We start from the raw sequence: 22,337 nt of genomic DNA, 5'->3' as shown, positions 1-22,337 counted from the left end.
GGGAAGCCTAGTAACTTCCCCAAGGGTCACAGTAAATCCCTGTGGCCCACATACTCTGAGTCACCTCTCTCACAGACCTCCTGGGCCTGCCAACCCGTGTCTGACATGTGTCAGGATCCGACTTGGGCTGTACTCCTCCCTCATCCTGTGGAGTCCACAACCCTATAAACCCCAATAATATAGAGTAGTGTATACAGCAGGCTCATCCTCAGATTAGGCATCAATACAACACATCAAACAATTAATTTGAAAATTAGTTATCCTTCTTCCTAAAACCTAAAAGTTCTTCGGCTCCCTCCATCCCACAATTTCTCACTGCCCCACTTTTCTCCTCAGGCCACACAGACGCAGGCGGGGTGAACCTGGCCCATAGCTATACCTTTCCTCATTGGGTCTGGCACAGAGTTCCCTGGAACACCTTCATCTGCAATGTCAGAGACATTGAGACTAGGTCTTAGGAAGCCGTTTTCCATTTCAGTTAAGTACGTGTGATTTGAATTTTAGGAACATGGTTTGGAGTTATCTCAATTAAATGTTTTATGAACATGATTTCCAGCTTGCAAGTAGTTAGAAAACTGCTTCTTTCTCACCCCTGTGTGTGGTGGGAAATTAAGAACAATTTAAACAGGTCCCACCTTCCCCAAGAACTAATAATTCAGACCACAAGCCCCACTCACACCCCCTGTCAATCAGCCACTGCGGATTTAGGGGAGGAAATAAGAGAAAGACAGGCACCAGAGGAGGTGCTCTGGCTCTGTGCATTTTGTAGGCAATGGGGTGTGGGAAGGAATTAAGGCTACAAGAAAATCTGCCTTACACCTCACTTCCATCATACTCTTTAGGAATCAAGTTGCAAATCACCACTTACCCCTGAGAGCAGGCTTTATTTCAGCAGAATGCGAGCCCTCAGCCAGCCTCTGGAGGATCATGAGCACAGGAGTGCCGAGTGCTCCTGGCTGATTGCAAATCAACAACACCTATTTTACCTTGGATTCTCAGAGTGTGGTCCCCAGACAAGCAACATCAGCATCAGCTTTCCCTGGGAACCCATCAGATGTAAATTCTCAAGTCCCACCGCAGACCCACTGAATCAGAAACTCTGGTGTGGGGCTCAGCAATGTGTTTTAACAGGACCTTCCTGCAGTACTGATAGACGCTTAAGTCTGAGAACCTCTGACCTGAGGACCCCTGCCCTCAGGTCTTCTTGAAGTTAATGTTGGGCATTCTGTGTAGCTTATATGCAGTCAGGCCTCCAAATCTGGTGAGATCTGCTCAAGCATTTCCATGTAATGGGAAAACAGTAAAAAGCAACTTAATTTTATTTATACAGATAGATGAACAAAAAAGGCCCAGAGAGGAGGCTGGATAGTGCCACCCAAAATTTTTTTAAATGTTTTATTTATTTTTGAGAGAGAGAGACAGACAGACAGAGCATGAGTGGGGGAGGGGCAGAGAGAGGGGGAGACAGAATTTGAAGCAGGCTCTAGGCTCTGCACTGTCAGCATAGAGCCTGATGCTGGGCTCGAACCCATGAACCATGAGATCATGATCTGAGCTGAAGTCAGACGCTTAACCTACTGAGCCTGGATGGTGCCACTTTAAATCATGAGGCACAACAATGGTGTGGCTATCCATGTCTTCAGGGGTGAGATGCTTGCAAGATCAGCCCTCCAGTAGCCAGGAGCCGACACACAAGGGAGAAAAGAAGGCCCCTGATGTCCACTGAGCTGTTGCAAAGCCCTCAGGTCCTCTTGGTACTGACTTACTTTCCCATGTACCTGATGGAAGCCTGACAACTGTGCCTCAGCTCCCAGAAGTCTGTGCTGGATTCTGTACTAAGGGCCCTTCATCTTACAACAACCCTACAGTGGGTATTTCTTTTCCATTTTATAAACAAGGAAACAGAGGAAGTTAATTGTTCAAGTTCACACAGGTAGTAAGTAGTGAAGCTGGAATTTACTCCAGAATGTTGGACTCTAAAACACCTGGCTTCATCTGCAAAACTCTGCCTTCTCTACTCAGAAGTGATGAATGGGATTTATAGGTAAGCTTATGGGAGAAGGAAATGCTAAGGCCAGGGAGAAGCCTGAAAGCCACAGCCGAACAGCCATGTGCAGCTCAGCAGCCCAGGCAGCCACTGGGAGGTACCTAGTGGCAAGAATTCATTTACACAAAGAAAACGTTGGTATATATGCTAACCCAAATCCAAAAGCTAGGGAGGCAAGCAGTTATGTTAGAAAGTTTGAAATGCAGGGCGCCTGGGTGGCTCAGTGGGTTAAACGTCCGATTTTGGCTCAGGTCATGATCTCACAGTGTGTGAATTCGAGCACCATGTTGGACTCTGTGCGGACAGCTCAGAGCCTGGAGCCTGCTTCGGATTCTGTGTCTCCCTCTGTCTCTGCCCCTCCCCCACTCACGTTCTGTCTCTCTCTCTCTCTCTCTCTCTCAAAAATAAATAAACTTAAAAAAAAATAAAATTTGAAATGCAATGTGGTTACACTGAGTGGGTTACAATAAAAATATCATTTAGTTATTTTGGAAGATTTTTACCCTCCCAGAAAACAACCCATTTTACTGATGGTGCCAGCTAGATAAATGATTACTGCAATATACTTTTGTTCAAATGCATGATGGGTTTTTTGAAGGATGAGTTTAGTTCTGAATTCTAGACAGGTGAAGAGCGTAGTCATTCCTGGTGTCTCAACTGATGAGCCCCAGCGACAATGCAGGCAGCCAAAGCACTTCTCCTGTGGTTTGGGTAGGCAGCAACCTCCTGGGAATGCACCTGAACCTTGAAAGTGTAACCATAGCCAAGCAGGTGTAAGCACTTTGTTATTACCATGATTGTTTTAATAAGCATCATCGGCAAACTTACCAAACTTATCTTCTTGAAAAAAAGAATGTAATTCTTTTTCCCTGGTAACAGGGGAATAACTTATGAAAATAATGCCTTACCATACACAGACAACACTCAAACAGGCGATTAATTAGTACTTGGGCCTCCTGCCTGTTCCTCACATGCATATGGGCTCTGCCCTTGCAAGAAGGGGTAGAGGTATTCATGTGAAACACTAGAGAAGCTAAAGCATTCCTATTCTGAGGATGGAAGAAAGATTAATTATTCCTTTGAATCCTATTGGGTGAAGTGGGTTTTTTTTCCTTTCCTTCCCATAACACAACAGGAGAATTATTTCCTAATAAAACTTCCACTAGGCCAGACAGTGTTGATGGAACATAATTTTTAATATGCAGTGGCCTGGAATCTGACAGATATTGGCAGAGTGGGTGCCCCTGTTTTAAAAAGCTGAATGTGGCTGACAGTAATATCACTGCTTCCTTATGTCTATTATAGTCAGGGCAAGGTTAGACAAATACATTCCCACCAGCACAAAATAGCAACCTTCCAAAATGTATGTCAGTGGTGTATTTACAGCCAAATCCAGAAGGAGCTTGTACTTCTTATGCTGTTCCCATTAATGAGACAAATGTCAGCATCCATAAGCTATTTTTTTGTTCCTGCTTATCAAATCTTTCAAAAAATTGATAACTAGTCTTTATAGATTGTGAAAGTCAGATATAACTCTGAATGTATTACTTTACTGGACCCCTTGGGGTAAACTTATCACCTGGAAACCATTTTACATGGACGATTTGACTTTCATGTGGCGTGTCATAATGCACCCTAGATGGAAATCTAAAATAAAATATCTGGACTACAACCTTCCTCTTGGTGGAATTTATGATTCCCTCAGTACAATAATTTTGAAAATTGTATCCCTTAAGCTACAAGACTTGATATATTATTAACTGCTTGAATTGAAGAAGCTTTCCAATAGGCTTACATGCTATCTAGAGGCATGGATTAATTTCTATGGAACCACAAGCTTATCTCAAACTGTTTTTCAGCAATCTAAACTGCCAGCTTCATCTTCTTCCTAGGATGGAACAGAGTGTCCATTTCATCCAGGATGCGCTGCTTTTAGCAAAGCTCTTCCAGAAGATGGGGACCATGGATCCACTAGAGAATTGGTTGTGTTCAGTCAATCACACCCCAGGGAGACTGACGTCCACTTGGGGCTCTTATCTTTCTATTTCTTGTGACATTTCTTGTGGTTTTAAGTCTAGTCTGGCCAAACTGAACTGGTGAACAAAGAATGCTGATAGGAGGGAGTTTGGAGGGCAGTGTTTTCATGAATTTGGAAAACAACTTTTTTCTTTCCCTCGAAGGGGCTTGTACTGCTGAGAGAAACTGTTCAACTGTCTTCTGCTTGCTTTCTCTGTTCCTCTTCTCTCACCACAGATTCTGGGCAATGAAAATCAGCAATGACCAGGTACATAGGAACCATGAGACTCTCCAAGGGCAGAGGGGGCCAGGAATCTTTCAGCAGGGCTCATTCTAATAAGATTCGTTTTCCGTGCCAAAGTTGAGTTGCGAATTCATTTAATTATATATGTTACAGTCAATTCCATACACTGTAAAGATATTACCAACTGTCCTGATATAAGGACAGCTTCCATAAATACTATTTCTAGGGACACCAAAGGGCTTGAGAGCGCATCACCATGGAAACCAGTGTGGCCTATGGCTGTAGGTACTCTGAAAACATGGAAGTGTTTAGGATCAGTCATTCCACAAGGAGACTTGAAATTCCCTGGAATTTTACAGCTCATGTGTGAAAGAAATAGAAGTTTTCCCCAATTTGACAACAATCCTAAAACCTTACGTGACATTTCCTGTAGCAAGTTGCAGAAATGATATAAACTTTAAAAAACTAGCATTAATAAAAAAACCCTTTTTTAATCAGTCATATTAGAGGTAGTCAATTGTAGGGAAAAGTGTTGAGGTGTGTAGCCAGCTAATCGATCACGGCAGGTTAGTTTTGTGGCTTTTGTGAGGTTTGTAATTTGCTGTGATTTTAGTTTGTAGTTTTGTTGTGATTTTTTTTCTCAACCTAATTAATATTCATATTTACCCAATTTTGTATCAGTAATTTTGTATTCTTTTAAAGAGAGCCCTCCAAATTGTATAAGCTTCAGGCCCCACAATTACTGGCTCCACCCCTGGGTGGTTTAATCACCCTTCTCTGTTAATCAGATGCCTAACTTTGGATAATATAATCACCTTCTATGTGTGTAATTTGATCAATGACCAGAACTAAACTTTTAAAAATTTTGAGTTTTAAAATCTTTCTTAAAGCTAAAGCATCATATGTATCTCCACAAATTATTTTAAGAGAATATATTGAATACATCAGCAAATTGACACTGGGATTGTTTTTCAAGTTAGCATAATCGAGTTCTATAAAATCTCTAAGGTTCTCTATGAAAAACATATATTTATGGTGAGTTTCTAAATTTCCCTTGTTCTTTGATAGCTATTTCATTATTATTAGTCATCTTTAGTCATCTCTTTTAGAAAGTGTGTATAGACCAAGGACTTTATTCATCTAGTAAATGTTCACATGTAGGGTTTAAAAATATGTTGAGAATTGGCTACCTGACTTATTTAATAAGTAATTCAGTGATCAAATACTGAGTCAATAGGAATCAAGTCTGTTACTTAAAGTTACTATTTTTTATGAGCAAATCTAAAGTTAACACTTAAGTGATCATCATTTAGAGGAAAATGTTCTCCCTGAGGGAGCCGTGGGCTGGATTACAAGGTGAAGGTAGTATTGTGTATTCCTATGGCCTTCTCAGCAGCCAAAGTACCACAAGCAGTTTCTAAACAAATTTGTTTTGCAGATGGGAAAGGAGTCAACAAGCAGCCTGACTGGTGCAGGGCCAAAATTTGGGGCATATTTGAGAGAAACCCATCTACTTCCTCCAGGCAGCCTGGAGGATGCTTGCCTGGGAGCAGTGCGGATGATTCCAGGATGTGTCTCTTGCCAGCTGTGAACTCCAAGCCACAGGTCATGGGGCAATGAAACAACAGTGGGCACTTGGCAAATTTGTGGTCATTTCTGGGCTACAGTAATTTCCCCACTCATCTTATAGTCAGGCTGTTCGAAAACTTCTTAGAATATAAAAACTGGAGCCTCCTTTAGCCCTTCAAAAAACAGGTTGTCCCTGCAGCGGACAGACTAAAATTAGAGAAAGCGCCACACAATCTCTTCCACGGGAGACTCCTGGGCACACATGCTTCTTTGTTAGCTGTACAGAAAACCCAAGTTTGCAGTTGGTAACTTTGGCTGTCACGAAGTCTTTGCATTTGTAGAGCGTTTAGCTTATTGACCTAAATGTTCTCATGTTTAGGAAAAAAAAAGTAGTTTAATTAATTCACAATAAAAATCCTCCATTTCATAGAAGATAAAACTCATATAACCCAAACAGAATTGAATGTGTTATATGATGCAGTCATCAGCATGCAGCAGCCTTAAAAATTACAATATCTGACCTTAATATGTGTGAATCTATCAGGATTCCATTGTCGACATGTATATTTTTCAATATTCTTCTCTGAGCTGAAATCATGTCATTTATATGCAAATGACCACATCTTCAGCAGCTGCTGCTTCTCCGTTGAAGCCGAGGGACTTATTTGCACTTAATAAAGCCTCATAAATAGGTTTTGCCTCTAAAAGGGTGGGGGAGCAGGAAACCCATCGTAGCCTTTTACAGTTACCAGCTTCTTTTTGTTTTGAAAGCTAGCGGCCACCCCTAAAAAGGATGGTTCTCAGTTGCCAAAGAAACACGATCTTCACCCAGCCAGTTCTCCTCCTTCCCTCCTTAGAATACAAATCTCTTGTCCTTCCTGGGGCCTTCTGCCATTGAAGCTGTAGACAACGTCCAATCTCCAGCAGGGACTGTGATTTAATCCAGACTTCAGTGCAAGAAGGGCGGCCCTGTCAGCAGAGCCTCTTGCCAGGCGGTCAGAGCAGGTGTCCAGCTGGGGAAGACCCTCTCAGGCTCCCTCGGGCTGTCCTGTCTGAGGGGAGGTGGCGATGGAGAACTTCCGGCCAGCAGAGAGGAATTTTTCCTTTTTGGAGTTACGAGTTTCCCTTTGAAAACACTCTACATAGAGAAGGGGCAACTTTTGGGGACTGTGTGTACACTCTGCTGGCCCAATCAAACAGTGTTAAGACCACATTAAACATGCCTTCATTCATGTGATAAGCACACAGCAGCTCTCTTTTCTCCTCTCACTACCATCTTCCTAGCTGGCCATTCTTGTTCAACAGAACTGGATGAAAAAGGAGGATTGTATGCATTTGGAATGAATTCCACCCATTTTTTAATTAATGCTCCTATAAAACCACCCATGTTTCTACTTTAGGGTCAACAGAAACATTTAATTTACCACTTAAAACCATTTAAGACAGGCTGAAGACGAAGAAGAAGACAAAGAAGAAGACGAAGAAGAAGATGAAGACGAGGAAGAAGAAGAAGAAGAAGAAGAAGAAGAAGAAGAAGAAGAAGAAGATGATTATGGGGTAATTGTCTCCTGCTGTTAGATGCTAAGACAAATCTGAGGCACTTATGAAAAATAAATAATGATGGGAAGCAGGGTCATTTATTTTTAAAGCACTGTGTTGCTGATTTGGTAATAATGACCTATTATCCTTGTCAGAGTAATAGACTGTTACTGGAGCTTCATTTCTGGTGTGTGAGCAACTGGTGTAGTAGAGATGATTATACGGTCTGATAAATGTGTATAACCATCAAAGACACTGGTTGACAATACTATCATTAAATTGTCACCAGCTTGGCAAAGAGACAAACATCGCTACCACATCGAACTAGCAGAGAGGTTTATAACTGCAACAACATCCTAGCATGATATTAATGCAGATAACTGAAATCATATACACACCCTCAAAATCCAGCCAATAGGAGCGACATGTAGCAGGGGAGGAGTCAGAAGGGGGAGATAGCTTGCTCTTGATATATTTAAGATTTTACGTTGGTATACTTTTAAAAAATGTGATAAAATACATTTAACATAAAACTTACCATCTTAACCATTTTTAAGAGCACACTTCATTGTTAGGTATATTTATATTGCTGTGCAACTATCACAACATCCATTTCCAGAACTCTTAATCTTGCAAGTCTGAAACTTTGCACTGATTAGATAATAACTCCTCATTCCCCTCTACCCCTCCAGACTCTGGAAATAATCATCCTACTTTTTGTATCTATGAATTTGACTACTCTAGATGCCTTAGGTGAGGAGTCACACAAGTGCTTGTCCTTTTGTGACTGATGTAATGTCCTCAAGGTTCATCCTTGTTGTAACATGTGTCAGAATTTCCTTCCTTTTTCAGGCTGAATAATATTCCATTGTATGTATATATCACACTTTTAATCCATCCATCCAGTGATAGATACCTGGGTTGCTTTTATTTCTTGGCTATTGTGAGTAATACTGCTGTGACATGAATAAACAAATAGCTCTTTGAAATTCTGCTTTAAATTCTTTTGATTGTAGGGGCGCCTGGGTGGCGCAGTCGGTTGAGCGTCCGACTTCAGCCAGGTCACGATCTCACGGTCCGTGAGTTCGAGCCCCGCGTCAGGCTCTGGGCTGATGGCTCAGAGCCTGGAGCCTGTTTCCGATTCTGTGTCTCCCTCTCTCTGCTCCTCCCCCGTTCATGCTCTGTCTCTCTCTGTCCCAAAAATAAATAAACGTTGAAAAAAAATATATTAAATTCTTTTGATTGTATACCAAGAAGTAGAATTGCTGGATCATATGGTAATTTTATTTATTTTTTGAGGTATCTTCATACTGTTTTCCATAGTAGCTACACCATTTAACATTCCTACCAACAGTATGAAGGATTCTAATTTCTCCACATTCTCATCACCACTTATTTTGTTTTTTTTTTCTATAGTAATCATCCTCATAGGGGTAGGGTGGCACACATTGATTTACTTTTTAATACAATGATATACAAGAATAATTGTTTATGACATCATCATGAAATTTTTCACATTTTGAATGACTTATTTAATGAGAGATTAAATACTAATTTGCCAAGTATATTTACAACTACAGTAGAGAGTGATTTAGGAGCTTCTCTGGCACCTGTACTATGTATTTTTAATAGAAATTTGTCCCCCCCAAATTATTTGTATGCTTAATTATATAACTCATACACATATAGTGATACCTAAGAAGCTTCCAACCCATCAAATCCAAACCCATCCCATCCAAACCCATCCCATCAAATTTAGTGGAATCCCTTCAATAAAGTTCTGTCAAGTAGTTGTCTTCTCTGTGTTTCAACATTACCAGGGATGGAAGCAAAACATTATGGTTGTCTTATACTCAGCTTGTTTTTGAATAAAAAATCTCTTTAAAGATTTTAATTACTCTCTACACCCAATGCAGGGTTTGAATGCACAAGCACAAAATCAAAACACACTCTACCAACTGAGCTAGCCAAGTTCCCCTCAAATAAAACTTTTGAAAAAATAATACAAGTTGCTTAGACATGTACCCCATACTCTACTTATAGGGTTTGATGTTACACTAAAGTCAAAGACTAGAATTTTGTGGGAAAATTCCACATTGTTATATTTAGTCTGTTGTTTTGGCCATATGAGAATCTTTTGAATCCTAATTTTACAATTTAGCATTCTTTCACTAATCAGCGAGCTGTAAATGCTAACATAAAAGTTGTTAGTGAAAACGTCAAACAATTTAGGACTGAGGGGCCAATCTCTAAGTTATTCCTCCCAGAAATCTTCCAGTGGAGTTATATTTCTTAAGTAGCAATGTTAGGATTATTCAACAAGTTAAAAGTTTTCCTACCTGTAGCAACCAGTGCAGTTCTTTCATAAGGGTATCACAAGATTCTTGGTCAGGCTGTAATACCAATAATCTTGGTCTATAAAAATTCCTCTGGTTTCCAGTATATATCCCTTTAGAGCAAGGAAAATGCATTTAGGTTGGCATGACCTTACTGAACCTACACTATTCCTGGAGATCACTATTTACCTTGGAAACAGGTGAAACTATCTTTAATATAATTAGTTCTAGGTTTATTAACTATTCATTCACAATATTTATTCCTCACAATTAAATATTTCTGATGTCATGTAAACTAGTCTATAAAAATAATAATGATACAATGAGTAGCCACTGTGCATCAAGTATTTATTATGTGACAGGTGCTGGCTAAAGTGCTCTATGCTGCATTGTTTCCCTCCCCTATGAGGCAGCCTATTATCCCAATTTTACAGGGGAAAAAACTGAAATTTGGAACTGTTGAGTAACTTGCCAGGAGAATAAAGTAGATGCTAGGTGTATCAGACCCCAAAGCCTATTTTCCCAATCTATTATATTACCTTCCCTTGGGATGCAATGGTTCAGATGTGGATTCTTGGACAAGTTGGGGTGCCACTTCGTTTTGCTAACACTTGTCCACACTTTCCAGTCAATCTTCCAATCTTCTTACCAAGAAAAAAAAAGATGGTAAAATACGAGTGGAGAAGTTCTTTTCCTCACTGTTATTATATACTAACTTATCGTCATTATTTTCAAGCTGGGGCTTTTCCCTTCCCAGAATTCCTCCTGCACTAAATTTTTTATTTTCTTTAGCATTTTTACCTGTTTCTGACCATTAACCTTCTTCTAAGACTTGAGTTATTCCAGGACCTTGGGTATGTGTCATCCTGTTCACTTTCACCCATGTTCATCAGAAAGCTTGCTATCCAACCTAAATGGTCTCACTGGATTCCTCCAGCTTTTCTTCCTCATTGGGTCCATTGCAATGGTCAGAATCAAACTGTGCACTTATTCATTTTCATTGTTTGTCTTTCTTCTAATGGAGTCATGATCATGCCATCAGTTAACAGGCCTTTCCATCAGGCCCATAAGAACTAGTGTGCCTCAGAGAAAGCCAAGCTTGCACTGCACAACCTACCCATTCTTTGACTGCATTTGACAAGAGGACTTTGCTTGGTGTTGTAGTGATATATACATTTCCTCTTGCAAACTCTGCCTGCGTTCTCAAGAATTTGCTGGAGTGGCACACTCAGAACATCAAGAAAACAACAAATCTGCCATGATTCTGTCTATAGAACACTTTCCAAGTGTTCCAAGAATTGTCCAGGGAAGTTCTGATGTGGAGAGGGGACATGGAGTAGTGGTTAACAGCCCAGCCCTTGAGTAAGCCTACTATAGGTGACAGTGGGCACAGTGCCATTTCTTCAGCTTTACTTTCCTCAGTTGAAAGTCGGGATAATAAGCATGGGATAATAGGATAATGCACATGTTACTTAATGGATGTAAGTGCTCCTTAGCACAGTGGCTGTATATATTACCATTTTTTAAAAGTAGGCTCCACACCCAGAGTGGAGCCCAACATGGGGCTTGAACCTCACAACCCTGAGATCAAGACCTGAGCTAATTCGAGTTGGACATTTAACTGACTGAGCCACCCATGTGCCCCATTTATATTTTAGAACTCCTTGACCCCATGTAAGATTTTGATCAGCTGCCCAAAACTCCTACCCTTTCTACCTTATTAGCTCAAGGCCATGTCCAGGGCCAGTGACTCCCAGTGAAGATGCTTAACCACTTTCTAAAGGTTTTGGCCAGAACAGAGGCCAGGTTGATTACAAGACATTGTTTATAGTTGCAAATCATTTTAGAAAATGTCTTTGGAGTTTAAAACCTGAGGAAAGGGGAATTAACTCATAAGAGGACTGATTTCTTCCCACACTTAGGAACCTTCACTAATACTCCATTTCTCTAAAAGGCCTCAGAATAAATGGGAACAAAGTGAGCTTGTGATGAATAAAAGGCCAAGCAAGAGCTTCTGCTGTGTGCTTCCCTGGTTTGCCCTAGCTTTGTCTTGGATTATAGGTCCAGTTTGGGAAAGTCATTTCAATCCAACTAAAATGACACTAGTGTAGCTCTATGCCATGAGCCCCAAAAGTAGTTTCTCTTGCTGCTATAACAAATTACCACCAACTCTGTGGCTTAAAACAATACAAATTTATTACTCACAATTCTAGAGGTCAGAAGTCCAAAAATTAATGTCACTGGGCTAAAATCAAGGTTGCTTGATTTTAAAATCCAGGGCTACATTTCTTCTGGAGGCTCTAGGGGAGAATCCATTCCCTTGACTTTTCCAGAAGCTGCCTGCCTTCCCTGACTTACAGCCTTTTTCTCCATCACCGAAGCTAGAGGCACAGCATCTTCAAACCTATCTCCCTTTCTCCTCTCTTTCTCTCTGGCCTTTGCTTCCATCCTTATATCTCTTTCTCTGACTCTCCAGCTTCCTTCTTTCCATTATAGGAACTCTTGTGAGTACATTGGACCCACCTGGATGATCCAGGATATTCTCTCCATCTCAAGATCCCTAACTTCACATGTGCAAAGTCCCTTTTGACATGTAATGTGACATAGTTACAAATTTGGGGGATTAAAACGTGAATATGTTGGGAGGCCTTATTTTGCCTACCACAGGTGTGTGTTATACATTCTTTCCTCAATCATAAGGCTCAGATATTATCAGTCCCAGTTTATATTTGGCAGCCAGTACTTCAAATGGAACAAGCTGACATTCAAAGGAGCTGTAAGTTAATCAAATAAAAAGCAGGTATCAGCATGCACTTTATCACATCACCAAGAGAATCAAAACAGTATGATAGTAAATTTGACTTCTTGTCATGTTGAATTCTTCTTTCAGTACTACCTTATCAGAAAGAGGCAGTATTGGTATAATGTAATTTATATAGTGCCTTCCCCTGAGTGACAAACAGAATATTCCTCAGGATCCTCAGAGAATTAGTCTATCTCTTTTTATCCCAGCTCAGCCACTCCAGCAATATAATATGTAGCAATATAATATCTGTGTGCAAGGAATAAATCAGGCTCACTAAATTTAAGGATGTTCACTTAAAGAAATCCCTTTTGGAGTTGCTTTTTTCCCCCTTTTCATTTGAAAATGTTCTTTGGGTAGTATAGAGCCATTGACCCACATTAGATTAATTAGGTCAATTAGCCTTTATATAGTAATTGCACTCAGATGGCTTTGAATGATTCCCCTTTAATAAAGATGTGCCTTGAAAAGAGATTATAACTTTAAATTCCTGCCACATAGCGGCATTAAGAAAACATGCATTTGGCAGTTCTTCCTGCAATATGGCTTTAGGTATAGCAATGATACCGGGTAGAAAAAGCTTAAAGACTTTACCTTGATGAGTTGATTATTCACATTCACACCTGGTTAAAAGCCACGTAGGTATTTTCCATTTTGATGGGCTGTTGGTAACCCTGAATGCTGAGCCTAATTCAGAGCAACTCCTTTTCTTCTTCCAAGCTGTCAATATTAATTTCCACATTTCCAAACTCACAGTGGCCCTAGAACCTGATCTCGGGCTCTCACCAGCAATCCAGACTATCTGAAATTCTTTGCTTTCAGCTTTTCTCCTTCAACAACATCCCTTTACTTTATCTTAATATGACAATAGCTACCACTTAGTATTTTCTAGATTCCAGACGTTTCACGTTCATTATTGCTAATTGTTACCTTGAATGAATGAACAAATATTTGTTGATATATTTGTTCTAGATAGTGGAGATACAACCCAATGGAGGTTCTTACCTCTGTGTAATACCATGAGGAAATAGACAAGTTTAGTAACTAGCCTAAGGTCCTGCGGCCACATGACTTTGCACACAGCCCAGGGTCAGCCTGGCTCTACAGCCCAGCTCTGTCCACCCCACCAGGCTGGAATTGTTGTCTGATTGGGAGGCTATGTTTGAAAATGAATTTGACTGTTGCCAATGAGGTCAGAACCTTCAAAACACAATAAAGGCCACTTTAGGAATGAAGTTGAAAAACAGACAACTCACAACTACTTAGAATATGGATCCCACTATTAGTAATTAAAGACTTTAATTTTTTTGACATTCAAGATTCCGATGCATGTACAAGTGCAAAAAAGTTGATGTGCTACTTAAGTGAATCTGTATCCCTTCTGCTTTTCTCTGGTAGTTCACTCAGTCCCTGATGTATAGGTCAGACCAAAGCAGTGCTAAATATTCAGCTGTGTAATGACATTAACATGGTTTGTAGTCTTTGACCTCCCACTGAACAGAAGGTACTAAGTGAGTAAATTAATTCTATTGAGGAGATCTGGACATTTGGATGGCCTGGAATATGGAGATAATTTTGTTGCTGTTTGTTTTACAAGTGTTTTAAGCTTTAACACCTTGTGAGAATCAGAAAGTTTCATATTATGAATGTGAAAATGGTATTTCTGGAAGGTAGTTTGACAACATGTTTCAATAATTAAAATTTTTCTTAATGTTTATTTTTGAAAGAGAGACAGAGCATGAGAGGGAGAGGAGCAGAGAGAGAGGGAGACACAGAATCTGAAGCAGGTTCCAGGTTTCGAGCCGTCAGCACAGAGCCCGATGTGGGGTTTGAACTCATGAACTGCAAGATCATGACCTGAGCTAAGTCAGACGACTAGCTGACTGAGCCACTCAGGTGCCCCTGTTTCAATAATTTAAATGGGCATTTCTAGTGAAAGGCAAGTAGATAAAGATATATGTATAAGAATGTTAATTGTAACATTAGTCATTAAAAAGAACTGGAAAAAACCTAAATATACATCCATGGGGTAGTCATTGAATAGGTTATGCAGATCCATGCACGTACTACATTAAAAATGATTTATATCAACAGATTTATATTATACTGTTTAATGAAAATAAGATTAAAAGCAGATTATAATCCCACTTTAAAATGTGTGTGTGCATGCATGTGTATGTGTATGCATGTGTATGTGTGTGTTATCTGGATGGCTATATTCCAAACTATGCGCTGTGATATTATCAAGGAGTGGAACTGAGGGTGATTTTAAATTCCTCGTACTTTTAAATTATCTGAAATTTCTTCTTTTACTATCTTTGAACCCCATTTCCTACTTAGATCACCCAAACCACCCCCACAACAACTATCCTAATGCATTTAATATAAATCTTTTATTTTGTTTGTATAGTCCTAAAAAATTTTTTTTGTACAGATATTTTAAATTTACTTAGATGGTTTCTCATCCTGTTTCTTACATTTTCCACCTAGTACTATGTGTTTCAGATCTATGTTGCTATGTATACAAGTCTACTGGATGTAACTGCTGAATTATTTTTATAGTATAGTTATTGTAAATAAGCATGTGCTTTCATAATCAGAAAAAATCTAATAAAGCTCTTTTTATTGTGAAGAAAGAAGAGAAAGAAAACAATCTTTCTTATAAGAGCATGAAGCTATAAATTGCTTTACATAATTTTGCCAATAGAAATATCCCAATGGAGAAATATTTATTACACTGGAGATTCTATGTTACTAAACACCTCTACTTTATAAAAGTGCTTAGACGCATGGAATTCTTTTAAAGAGAAAAGAGAATGTTTCTTTCTATGAAGTCTCTGAAATGCTTGACTTAATTTAGGAGGCAGAAATTTCAAAAGACAAAGTTATTTTGAAACTGAAAAGTAGTGAAATGAACTTATTACAGTGTGTTCTCACTATATATTAAAAATGAAATTAAAGTCATTTAAAATAAAAGAAATATGACATTGTAATGCAAACAGAAATTGAGGAAAATCCCAAAAGGATAGGAAACAGTTGGTTGATGGACAGCACATGAAAATGAAAAGACAATCAGAAGAAGTAATAAAGCGTATTGGGAAAAACCTGAAATTTATATATTGAAAGTTCATAATTTTTAACATAAAAATCTAATAATAACTGCTAATCCCTTTTCTTTCTTTAAACTTTAATTTAAGGATAAAAATAGAACTTCAGGTGTAACTTTATTCAGTCATATTTTTATAAGATAGATAATCAAATACTCTCAGTAAAGGTTTGTGTTTAACTTTCAAACTTTTCTTCAAAACAATATATTCCTAAATGAGAGGTGTGAAAAAAATCACATGTAACTATATATTATGGAGAAAAATAGCCAGATGACAATTATATTCCAAGCAGATATGACTGAAGTACTATAATCCCAGAAGAGGTCACAAAAAGCTGTGTCTCCTCTCTTATTTAGGCTAGTTTTCATGGATTAGCAGCAGGGAAGCTTTATAACACAGCACTGGCAAAACAAAACAAAACAAAATAAAACACCACACACAAAAACACAAAAAAACCAAAAACAAAACAAAAAAACCCAAGTTTCCCTTTTTAAGAGTATTTTGTTAAAAACAGGGCCTCCTTTTTTCCCCTCTCTTTTCAAAATACTGGGTTTCGGAATGAAGTCATCGATCTAGGGAAGATAAATAGCCTTGGGAGAGGCAGGTCAGAGAAACAAACTAAAATACAGTAGCTTAAGTGTAAAAACTAAAAATCAAAATAGAGACCTGAAGTTTCAGAGCCAAATGGGAAGAAAAGATGTCTACTCGTGTCGATAGGTGACGTGTAAAGGGGAAGGCTTGGTTCAATGATTGGGACATCTATGGAGAAGGTCATGGTCATCTTGCTTCTCTGGAAACCAGAGAAAGAGACTGTAGAATGTGTCTTGACTAAGAGCCTCCTTGAATTTGTCTTAAATTCTCCAACAGGAAAACTCTGAAGATTAGAAAAACATGGATTTTGATGATTGGATGTAACTTTAAAGATGTAGTATTTCAGTACTTCATTCTAGACAGAACAGCAAAATGATTATGCAAAGCGTTCTCAAATCACATAAAGTTCAAGATTTGCAACCTTTGGCAATACATTTAGCTTTTGCATGCATAAGATACATACATAATGAGTGTATTTACCTCATAGAACTATTGAAAGGATTAAATATGCCATCCATAGGGCTTAGGACAAAGTACAGGACATATACTTAGTAATGTTAGCTAGTACTGTTTTGTTCTATTTTGCTTTTTTTAAAAAGAGAAGATATGTTCAGCACCTGAGCAAAATCTCTACCTGATGACTGAGACTCAGATCTGAGTTTCTACACCAGTTGACATTAGTATGTCGTAATGCTTTTGGTAGATCATATTGAATCTGAAGATGCTACTTGTTACTAATGATATTACAAAATGAGACTTCTTTCACAAACCTATCACTGTTAATAATACAGTGGGTCCAAGTTTAAGATCATAAACTCAAGTATGCAAGAAATGCCAACTTTTAGTTTCTATTGCAAACCCCCATTCCACTAGATGTTGGAGAATCAATCTCCATCAATGCGGTCTCCCCTCCCCTTATGCTGGGATTGTGTTTATGATCCAGGGGACCATCTCCTGTTGTTAGTTGTCATCCTCTCTGTGATGAGGCACACATCCTGGTCCTGATTGGCAGTCCACAAAGTTTACAGCTGTGTACTCCTTGTGTTGGACACTAGTTTCTGTGACTTCTGGGAGAGTGAGAAAAGGAATGTGGCACCAACAGGCCCTATCTCGTCCCTATAGTAGCCTTTGGCTCATGGGAAATGCTTCTGCTGTTCTACATGCCCACAGGGACTCTACAAGGCTACCTCAGTCTCCCCTTTTAACATTAACCTACCACACCACCATCTCTACCCTATTGCTCTGTGCCATCGGCATGCGGGAGTGAGGGAGAACTCTGGGGTCTTGCCACCTTCTCAAAGTACACAGAAATAGTGACATTCCTTCTGCTCTTAAATTTCTAAAATTGAGCAGAGAGGAGTATTCTATTTTTCCCCCAATCTTACCACACATGACTTTAGAATAAATCCAAGAGAAAGCTGAGCCCGGGTCTTCTTTCAGGTACCCAGCATCTGAGCTCTTTTCTTTTCCACTGACTTCTCTCCTTTTCTCCAAGTCTAGAGAATCTTCAGTCTTGGGGGCAGAAAAAATAGGTTTTGACCCATCAGGTATTTTTCAAATTATTTTATCTCAAGTCTGGATCTTAGATTTGAAATTTTAAAATTCAAGGATTTGATAACCCTTCCTTGAGGAACATCTAATTTATAGTTTAGCTGCCTCAATGAAGGAGACAACAGGAAAAACAAAACAAAAAATAACAACAACGTTGGTTAATATCTCAAAAATACATTAAAGTAGGGAAGGATATATGTTTTATTGTTCCCATCTAAAACTATTTTAAATTTTAAATACTTTAACTTCCCATAATGAGTAAGTCTTCCAACTAAAATATTTTTCTTTCATTAGAAACATGGGTTACTTTATACACTGATAATAAGTTCTCGACTTTGTAATTTCCTTTCAGCCCAAATTGTACATTTTAATTATATACCATATATGCATGTAAATGATCCTGACTCCAATCTGTCAGATGCCCATGACTCGTTTCTTCAGTCCCTTTATTCCCTTCTTCTTCCAGAATCTGTCAATCTGTACTGTGATCTCTTGCTCCTTTCCAAAGTCACTCCATTCTCTAACTTTTTATAATCCACTATCTAAAAGAATGTGTAGCCTTCCTTTTCAAAGATTTGACTATGTCTGCATGTTACCTCCATAAGAAGTCCAGACACTATAAATCTTTTGTAGAGTCTAGAAAAAAACATGTCGGTAATGTAATTTGATGGTAATGATATTAATTTTTTAAAAACATTGATAACTTTAGCAGCACCTGGGTGGCTCACTTGGTTAAACGTCTGACTTTTGATCTTAAGTCATAATCTCGCAGTTCATAGGATCGAGCCCGTGTCGGGCGTCTGCAGTGACAGTGTGGAGCCTGCTTGGGATTCTCCCTCTCTCTATCACTGCTCCTCCCCTGCTCTTTTTCAAAATAAACAAACATTAAAAAAAAAAAAACACCTTGATAACTTTAACAGGCCTATGTTTTTGTTGCATTTTGATCATTGTTACCTGGATCATCTATGGGTCCCTTGAAACATGACCTGCTCATATTCATCTTTCTAATATAGGTAGTATAAAACAGCTCTTCAATCACTATGTTCAATGAAAGAACCATATTTGGTCATTTTCAAACAGTAATGCATAGCAAGACCATTCTAATCTACAATACAATATACTAAAATTTATACGTGTGCAATATTTCAAAACTATAAGTATAGCAATAGCTGTACTTCTACCTAAATTGTATTTAGAATTTAAGGGGCGCCTGGGTGGCGCAGTCGGTTAAGCGTCCGACTTCAGCCAGGTCACGATCTCGCGGTCCGTGAGTTCGAGCCCCGCGTCAGGCTCTGGGCTGATGGCTCAGAGCCTGGAGCCTGTTTCCGATTCTGTGTCTCCCTCTCTCTCTGCCCCTCCCCCGTTCATGCTCTGTCTCTCTCTGTCCCAAAAATAAATAAACGTTGAAAAAAAAAAATTAGAATTTAACTATTTTGCCTCATAGCTAGAAAAGAATTCCTTAATACATTTAGGGAAGAAGAGAGTGAAGTACATTTTACCTTTATGATAAAAGATAAAAAGTTTACAGAAGTAAGTATGAGGTATAACCTCATTGCTTAAGAATAGGAATTAAAGTAGGAAAAGTATAATGCCAACCTGGGTTCAATTCTGGTTCTGCCAAGGGCAAGTAATTCTACTATGGGTAAGTAATTTAGTATTTTAGTGGGCTGTTTTCTAGTGCTGTAAGTTGAAATTCTGAATTAGAATCTAAGGTTTGTTTTATCGTACCATTCAATTATTTCCCTATTTAAAAATGTATCAGATAACAACGGAAAGAAAAAATTAATTTTAAAAGTAAAATAAAAGTTTTGTAGTGAATTAATCAGTAAAGGTGATTGTAGTAGTGGACTTCAGTGCCTTTTCTGGGCAGTGTAGTTCTGAAGCACATTAAAGGACAGGATCCCAGGGAGAGGACAGTGTTACCAGTACAGGAGCAAAAGGATTGGATCAGTTGTCCTTGATTGAATCAGTTTGTTCCTGATTTTTCTCTATTTAAAGATTTAAGTATTGGAGCCATTGGAACAATGATTCAGCATCCTCAATGTTTTACGAGTTGTTTTTTTTTTTTTTGACATTGCCATTAATAATCAACCTGCTGGAAGAGTCGTCTTTGAATTTTTTTCTGATGTGTTCCCCCAAACATGGGATGAATTTCATTGTTTTTTTACAAGTGAAAAGGGGTCAGGGATATTCACTCAGGGGGCATTATAAGAGTTTTCTTTTTCACAGCATTGTCAAAGATATTATGGTTCAGGTGGTGACTTCAGTGAAGAAAATGGAGGATATTTTGAAGATGAGAATTTCATTGTTAAACACAAGAGAGAATCTCTCTTATCAGTGAAAGAAGGAAGGATACAGAGAGAGAGACAGAGAGAGAGAGATTGATCTACCTAACTTCCAGCCTACTTCACAGCAGAGGAGACTTTCAGTTACTAGGTCTGGCAATAAAATTAAAGGAATAGAACTACGACATTATACAAACGGTTCATAGTTCTTCCTAACAAAAACAGCTCCTCATTTAGATGGGTATCATGTTGTTTTGGGGGCAAATGACTTCTCTGCAAGAAGTTGTGTAAGAGAGAAAACCAGAAAACAGATGCAGTGAGCAAACCATTTGCTGAGGTAGACACTCAGTTGTGGAGGGCTAATTCCCAAACTAAAGAAAGAAAAAACCGCATAAATCCTCCTCCTCCTCCCTCCCCATCCAGTGACTCATATAGCTCAAGAGATTCTCAGTCCCATTCTGATTCTAAAAGTGCTTCTGAAAAGAAATTTTAAAATTTCTCTTAAATTTTCTTTAAAAAAAAAGAAAAAAAGAAACATAGGAAAAATGCCCCCACACACACAATAGAAAGAAAAGAAAATCACATCTAGTGAAAGTGAGGCTGAAAATCTTAAAGCATAACACAAGTGTATTGTTTATCCAGAAGAGTTCCCTCCTATGCCTGAAAATTGATTCTTAATTAGAAAAAGTGCTCCCAGAGCTGATGGCAAAGAAAGGAGAGAGGAGAGAGAGAGAGAGAGACAGAGAGAGAGAGATTGATCTACCTAACTTCCAGCCTACTTCACAGCAGAGGAGACTTTCAGTTACTAGGTCTGGCAATAAAATTAAAGGAATAGAACTACGACATTATCAAACTCCTTCCAGATCCAGTTCAAGGGATCGTTTCAGATGTAGTGAGACTACTTCACAGAGGAGGCATGAGATTCAGAAAGCTCAAAGAATGAGGGTATCCAATGGTGAAAGATGAATCAAAGTAGCTTAAGAATGAGTTAGCTAAAACTGAAACAAAAGAAAATCAAAAAAGCCCAGTTGGAGTAAAAGAGAAAAATATAACTGACCATAGGCATGTGTCCAAGAGTCCAAACAAAAAGTAAAGAGGAAAAGAAAGTTTAAGACCATAAATCTAACAGCAAAGAGAGAGACATCAGAAGAAATTCAGAAAAAAAGATAATATAATAAAAACAAGGTGAAAAGGGGGCCAAATCTAAAAGAGGCAATAAGAGCAAACAGAAATCAGAGTTAAGAAAAGCATAATACAAAAAAAGAAAAAAAAACATAATACAAAGTATAATGGACATGAAGAAAAGAATATGGGGTCAAGGAGTAAAGGAAGGGATCATGAGAATGTTAAAGAAAAGTCAAAGTCTAAAGGAAAAGATCAGGAAAGGGGTAAAATTAAAGAGAAGTTTAAATAGAAATCAAAGAGCAAGTGAGCATGATCACAATAAAAGTGAGACAAATAACAGATGCACATAGTCTAGAAGGGAACGTGATACAACCAAAGGCGAACAGTTACATGGTCATCACTCATCAACAGTTACTCCTCTGTCCTCACTCGTCCTGGGGCCTCAGCCCTCCTCCTAGTACCTCACTCTCATCAGGAAGGAACTGGGCTCCAACAAACACATAGGAGACAGGGTGCCCAGCAGGATTCTAAAAAAGAAAAGAAAGAGCTTTTCTTCTTTTTCCATAGTTGAGGTGTGTCTGAAACACAATAAAATGGTCCCATATTTTCAACAAAAATTAATTCTACCAGCTACAAAAAGACTGTAAACCAGATGCCACTTCTTAATAGTTTAAGAAACATGTGACCTGGAGAATCAACTCAATTTTGTCACCCATAAAGTGAGGTTCTTTTATCTGACCCCAATATCAAAGGGATATTATGAGAAACATGTATACACTATCTTTAAAGTGCTTGTGGTTGTCAGAGAAGAAAGTGGTGTACAGGGTAAAACTATAAAATAAAGCATCCCCAAAGGAAAACCAGTTACAATGGTAGAATGAGAGAAAGCAGTAGGGCTGGAGTGGAAGGGTGCAATCTAGAAGCCCTGATAGAACTAGCAGCAGAAGCAAGGAGTCCCACAGATACAGAGAACAGGGTACAAGAGGGGAGGGTCATAAAGCAGAGAAAAGTAACATCAAGAAAAAAAGATAGGAGAAGGAGGAGAGGTTTATGGAGCTCAGAGAGAGAAGAAAATCAAAGCAGAAACAACAAAAAATACAGAAACCAAGAAAGTTCACACTGGA

The 22,337-nt window shown here is 38.7% G+C and overlaps 1 pseudogene; it reads left to right on the top strand.

Moving 5' to 3' along the window:
* The first annotated feature begins 896 nt into the window (after positions 1-896).
* Positions 897-21,181, top strand: LOC124514313 (peptidyl-prolyl cis-trans isomerase G-like; annotated as a pseudogene).
* The last annotated feature ends 1,156 nt before the right edge of the window (positions 21,182-22,337 follow it).

This window comes from Lynx rufus, unplaced genomic scaffold (assembly GCF_022079265.1).
Source record: "Lynx rufus isolate CCGP_SWC_20201006 ecotype Redwood Valley unplaced genomic scaffold, mLynRuf1.p SCAF_2, whole genome shotgun sequence".
Taxonomy (NCBI): domain Eukaryota; kingdom Metazoa; phylum Chordata; class Mammalia; order Carnivora; family Felidae; genus Lynx; species Lynx rufus.
The sequence above is the reverse complement of the archived record's forward strand: the minus strand, read 5'-3'. Positions and strand labels throughout refer to the sequence as shown.